A 7,236-nucleotide genomic window follows, 5' to 3' on the forward strand; every position below is an offset into this window, starting at 1 on the left:
AACTGCACTTTCAACTCTCTCAGTTAAGTAGATGCCATCCTATAAGGAGCAATGGACATTGGTGCAGTACCCGACATAACCTCTATGGAAAACTACACTTTTCTATTGGGTGGTAAACCTGGCAACTCTTTCGGAAACAAATCCGAAAAATCACATATAGTAGGGATCTCCTGCATGCTTAGGCTAGTCTTCCTGGTGTCAACCACATGTGCTAAGAAAGCCTTACAGCCATTTCTTATCAATCTCCTAACTGCTGTGGCTAATATAATGGTAGAAAGACAACCCGTTCCTTCACCCACAACTGTAATCTCATCCCCATCTACTGTCTGTAGTGACATCCTCTTTAGCCAACAATCTACCATCACCTGATGATGTGATAACCAATCCATACCCAATATCACATCAAACTCATGGAATGGTAGCTCAATCAAGTCAGCTAAAAACTCATACCCTTATATATTCAGAGGACAACCCTTGTAGACCTTTTTCACCATGACACTATGGCCTAAAGGGTTTGTGACTTATATGTCCTCCTCTAGCTCCTTTACTTGTACCCGTCTATCAAGCGGTGGTGTAATCTGAGACATATGAATGTGTGAAACCTAGATCAATCAATGCACATACTAGCATATCATAAAGGGAAAATGTACCTCTAATGACATCAGTTGGCTCTGACTCATCTCGAGCTCTCATAGCATAAGCACGAGGTACTACCCTAGTCTCTTGCCTCTGCACTGTCTCTGCAGTAGGCCTCTATGATGTACCAGCTGTATCAGACCTCGCAGGTCTCCAACCCCTCTGTGCTGCTGGGGTAGACCTCTCCATCTGAGGTGGAGCAGTGGGAGCACTAGTGTTCCTTTATGGACAATCCTTCAGGAAGTGATCCGTAGACCCACATCTGAAACATCCACCCGTCAACAATCTACACTCTCCTCTATGGGGTCTACCACAATGTACACAATTAGGTGGTGGGGCTGATCCCCGTGTAGCTGCACCAGGTGAACTACCCACTGATGCACCAGACTATCCTCCTCCTCTCGTTGGAGCAAACCGAGACTTTTGTAACACCCTCCCGGTAGCAACTCCGTACATTCTCTTATTCGGTGGCCAGGTGTCGATCGGACAGCTAGAACGTCCAGAAAAATATTTAAACTAAAGCGAGGAACCATAATTAACCCAAATATTAATAAGAAAAATTTAGTAAAAATTTTAGAAATAAAATACAATTAAGTCAAATGAGCCGGAACCAAGCGATGGGTAACCCAGAGGGAAGTTGCGGTTCTCGCAACTAGGAGCCCTAGACCAGGTGAAAAATTAATAAAATAATTTTTGAGACTATAGAGATGGGTCATTGAGGTTCCTATGGCATTATAATGCCAAGAAAATATTTAGAAAATTTTTTCAATCGGTACAGACAATTTTGACCCGTTAAGCCAAATGGAGGGCATTTTGGTCATTTCACCTTCAGAGACGATTTTGGCCGACTTGTCCAGTTAAGTAAATAATTATTATGATTCAAAATATGAATAAATATTGCTAAAAATTAAATTGAAAATAAGTAGAGAAGAAAAGAATAGAAAATGAGAAAAATGCCCATTTATGACATATGATGATGTCATTTACTTTCTCCCAACCAATCACCATTCAACAAGCTTTCTTAAAGTACTTAAAGAGACAAAGAAAGACCAAAAATTTTGGTCATCTTCTTCTTCTTCTTCTTCTTCCTGCATTGACCCTCTCTTCTTCCTCCCTCCATGAAAATTTTCTTTCATTACCTCCATTTCCCATGAATTTCCACTATAAAACCCTAGACACCTTTCATTAAAACTTGTCCATACAACTTGGGGAAGTGTTTGGCAGCCTAGAAAAGCAAAGAAAGTGGAGTTGAAGCTTAGAAAATTCTGCCCTACAAGAGGTTAGTGCCTATTTATATATATACTTCTTTGATTCCATGCTAGAAACTTGAAATAAGTGAGAAATTGTAAATTAAATGAATAAAAGTTAAGTGTATGTATCCCTTGAATTTCGGCAGCCCTAAGGAAGGAATGATTTTGATTGTTTTGAGGGACTTAGAGTGGACTAGAGATGATTTTTAAGGTATATATATACATGGATAATGAATTAGTGTGCTAACTAGGGTATCTTGTGTGAATTGAAATGGGAAGCTAGGGTTTTGGGAGTGAAAATTTGACTTGGCTTATGAAATTGTTAAAGAACATTTTAATGGTCAATTAGTGACCATTTGAGATAAGTTGACCATAATTTGAAGTGCATTAAAATGTTACAAAGTGAAATGGTAGGCTGCCATGTGAGTGCAGCAGGGTGGCTGGAATTCCAGCCCACTTGGACAGCCATAACTTTGGCTGTGTAAGTTCAATTGGTGTTTGGCCAATTGGACATGAAACTAGGCTTATAATGGCACATTTTTGCTGAAGAAACCATGCCCAAAAGACCAAAGCAAGTGGACCAAAAGTTGGCCCCAATCCGGGTACCCTGCAAGCCAATTCTGCAGAATGACCAAATGAACAGTAACTGTTCATTTGGCCATAACTCACTGTAGAAATGGTCAATTGACCTGAAAGTTTTACAGCAACAAGTTAAGACATAGACAAACAACTTTCATGAAGAAACCTACCCCAAATTATGACCAGAACCTAACCCAAATGGCAGTCACAGTCACTGTTCATGGTACTGTAGATTTGGTAATTCTGCAGTTTTTCCAATCCGGCCAGCTGTGGTTTTTGGACCATATCTGGAGCTACAAAACTCCAAATGGAGTGATTCAAAAAACTAAATTCAACTAGACAAAATAAGGAACAACTTTCATGTTTACCATTTCCTCAAATTCCCACTGCAACAGGGCCCAATGGAACAGTACAATTGGGTCACAAAAACTGAAAATTCTGCTCTCTAGGTTTTAGGTTTGGAAATGGATTTAGGAGTTAATTCCAATAAATTTTAAATGCAAAATGTGGTATGTTGGGAGTGTCAAAACCAATATACCTATTTTCTATCCAAAAGTCAACATTTTTGTTGACCAATGAGGTGAATAGTGACACCAAAACTTGAAATTCAAAATTTGAAATTAGAAATGCATTTAGGGGACTTTAAATTGCAATTGGCAATTAATACTAGCAAATGTAAAACTCAAAATGTGGGCTCTTGGTATAATTAGAATTAACATATTCCTTAAGTATGAAAAAGTCAACATTTTGGTTGACTAGTAAGGTGAATAGTAATCAAAATGATTAGCAAACTAAGATGAAGACCTAGAACCAATTCTAGGCTTAAATGCTTAGAATTGTATGACAAATGTGGACTATGTATCTTAGTCAAAATTGTTGAAAGGAAATTAAGACCATAAATTTGAAATCCATGAAATATTCATGGATTACTTGAAACATGATAAATAAGTCACCTAATTGATGTGAATAGATAGTTAGGGCTTATATGCCCATCACAAATGGAATTCATAAAATATTAGTAACTCAACTTGAAATATAAAATTTGTAATTACATAAGTAGATTCTTGAATGTATAAATGAGAAAGGAAAAATGTTTGAATACAATGGTACATGTGAACCATTGTTTAGAATTGCCATCAATATGAATAACATAATGAATGAATAAATGAACCATATTAATGTATGAATTAGACATTATTTATCATTATTGTAGAGAGGAGAAGTATTTTGAGTACTATGGTATAAAAGTATAATTTATGTTTATTGTGATCATAAAATGATCAAATGAATGTATGAATTATAATTGAAATTTATCATGAAATAATGAATTCATAAACACAATATATTAATATTTAATGATATTATGTGCCCTTGTATTGCCTAGACACGTGTGTCAGATTGGATAGATTGGCATGCCAATAGGGTATTGTTTTAGCAGTACTGCGTATTCATGGCTTTATGCCCGTATTCATGGCTTTATGCCCGTATTCATGGCTTTATGCCAACATTCATGGCTTTTATTCCCGATTATGTGTTATCATGGCTTTTAGCCATCTTGTTTATACGTGGTTGGCGTTACTGCGTCCATGGTATAATGACCGAGGCACCGGTGTCTGTGCCAACGACACATTATCAGTTTAGTCGACTGTCATAGGTTACTTGGGCGATGTAATTTATTGAAATAAATTAAGACTATTAGTAATTAAAAATATTAGAAATCAAACAAATGAGTTAATAAGACTTCAAAGAATTAGTTAGAATTATGAAATGATCCAAAACACATAAAAATTGTTAAGTAAAATGATAAAAGAGTTGCAAAAATAGGTATAACTTAACTAAATATTTTAAATATACCTTCTATTGCCATATAAATATAAACTAAGTATTTTTATTTATTCTGTATGTTGTACATTATCACTTTGTGAATTTGAATTAAGCGCTTCCAAAGCGAAACAAATGAGAACAAAAGATAATTAATATTAGACACATTGTATTAAATTAAATTGATTCTTAAATATTCAAATTATGCTTCGTTCTTTCTTTATTTGTATATTTTATTTTCTTGTTCTATTATTGCACCACTAAGCAGCAATGCTTAGCGCGATGGATTTGTTTCCTCGCGATGCTTTGACTAAGATTTTTGGAGTCGGATCTGCAGTATTTGGAGTATTCAAGGTTGTCACCTCATCAGCAATGCATGTAGATAGGGCCCATATAGATCATATTTTGTATTTAGTATAAAATGCTAGATATTGTATTATAATGTAGATTATGAGCAGGTAATTAATAGAAATGTAATGTAATTTAATAAATTAGCTTTTTCATATGTACTTAATTTATATATCATGTAAATTATGAAATTATGTAAATTAAAGAAATTTGAAAATTTTACTTATGTGATTTGAGCATGAATGAGATTGTATGGATTAGAAATGATTTGAAATATATAGATAATGCATGGAAATGAATATGAAATTGAGATATATGAATGAGATGTGAATTATGAGATAGTTATGAAAATAATTGATGAGATTTTATTTGTAAAATATTATTGAAACTTTCAAGCAATTAAATAGTAAAACACGTCAATAGTAATAAAATAGGAAACTCCCTTTGGTTTCTCCGTCGAAAAATAATTAATATTAAAATATAACGAGATCAAAATATGAAAGGAATAAAGTAAGATAAGATAGGGTGCTCCGGCACCGATTGTAGCATGCCTTGCTCGGCTACATTGTAGTCGGGTGAGGGGTGTTACATTTATTGGTATCAGAGCGCGATTTAGGCGTTCCTAGGCATAGATAGATAGAATAAGATTGTGTGCATAACATGCATTGCATTCATATGAGTTGAGGTGATACTAATGCAGATCTGTTTTCTTAGTTATTTTAGGTTAAGGTATGGACTCAGAATCACGAGAGGCGTAGAAGAAGAAGTAGTAAGTCATATCCCGGTAGGAGTGATATTGGAAATCGGGAGATCTGCTCCACGGTGCAAGAGGTGCTGTACAACCAACAGGCCTTGTGTGAGCGGATGATGAATTTGCTCGGCAGATATTTGGGGTTATTCCACCACTGTCTCGTGAAATCACCTCTAGGAAAAATTAGGAAGTATGGAGATTTCAATGGTAAAAGGAAGACGATTCTTGGTGAGTATTGGTTAGAAAGGACTGAAAGAGTCTGCAGCAGCTCCATTGCACACCGAGCGAGTTTGGAGTGTGCGGTTTCATTGTTACAAGAAGTCGCACATATCGATGGTGGGATGTCGTAACCAGGTAGTGCCACCCCGACATAACAGCAATTCTTTACGATAGAGTTGAGAAAGAAATATATTAAGTGTGTTCATGAAGAGGAGCAGAAGAGGGTGGTGATCGACAAAGAGGAAATTTGGGCAATCTAGTAATAAGAGGAGAAGCGTGTTAAGTCAGACATCTGATCAAAGTAGGAGATCTAGACCTAGGCCTATACCTAGAAGAGATCAACCAGAAATACTAGTAGTGAGTGCGCCAGGATTAGCAAGAAAATGTGGCCATTGTAACAAGTGGCATAAAGGTGAATGTAGGAGATTGACTGGAGCCTGTTATAGATGTGGGGCCAAAGACCATCGTTTGAAGATTGTCCTAAGAGGAATTTACCATGGACCCAGACAGAGGTCGTGGAAGGACCAAACACAACAGTAACACCACTTCCAAATGTCACCCAAGCCGGAGAGGAGCAAGAAGCCCCAAATGTGAATTTGAGGTAAAATATTTCCTTTATGATATGCCTAAATGTATAATGATATATTCGGAAAGACTAAATAGTACCATATATATAAAAGAAGTAGACAAAGGGAGCAATAGAAAGGTAAAAGAATTATCTCAGAACCCAAAACACCCAATAAATTTCGAGGACGAAATTTAAATAAGAGGGGAAGAGTTGTAACACCCTCCGTTAGCAACTCGTACATTCTCTTGTTTGACGAGTGTCGATCCCACGGCTAGAACGTCAGGAAAAATATTTGAACTAAAGCGAGGAACCATAATTAACTTAAATATTAATAAGAAAATTTAGTAAAAATTTTAGAAATAAAATACAATCAAGTGAAATGAGCGGTGCCCAAGCGATGGGTAGCAGAGGAAGTTGCGGTTCGCAACTAGGAGCCCTAGACCGAGGAAAAATTCATAAAATAATTTTTGGGACTCCCGGAGAAGAGAAGGGTCATTGAGGTTCCTATAACTTGGCATTATAATGCCAAGAAAATATTTAGAAAAATTTTTCAATCGTCTCCAGACAATAATTTTGACCCGTTAAGCCAAGCGAGGAGGGGCATTATTTGGTCATTTACGCCTTCCAGAGACGATTTTTGGCCGACTTGTCCAGCTTAAGTAAATAATTATTATGATTCAAAATATGAATAAATATTGCTAAAAATTAAAATTGAAAATAAGTAGAGAAGAAAAGAATAGAAAATGAAAAATGCCCATTTATGATACATATGATGATGTCATTTACTTTCTCCCAACCAATCACCCATTCTAACAAGCTTTCTTAAATCACTTAAAAGAGACAAAAGAAAGACCAAAAATTCTAATTACATCTTCTTTCTTCTTCTTCCTCAAAACGCTGACCCTCTCTTTCTTCCTCCCCTCCATGAAAATTTTCTTTCATTACTCTCCATTTCCCATGAATTTCCACTATAAAACCCTACAGACACCTTTCATTTAAAACTTGTCCATACAACTTGGGAAGTGTTTGGCAGCCGAGAAAAAGCAAAGAAAGTGGAGTTGAAG

This window comes from Hevea brasiliensis, chromosome 1 (assembly GCF_030052815.1).
Source record: "Hevea brasiliensis isolate MT/VB/25A 57/8 chromosome 1, ASM3005281v1, whole genome shotgun sequence".
In the NCBI taxonomy this organism is placed as follows: domain Eukaryota; kingdom Viridiplantae; phylum Streptophyta; class Magnoliopsida; order Malpighiales; family Euphorbiaceae; genus Hevea; species Hevea brasiliensis.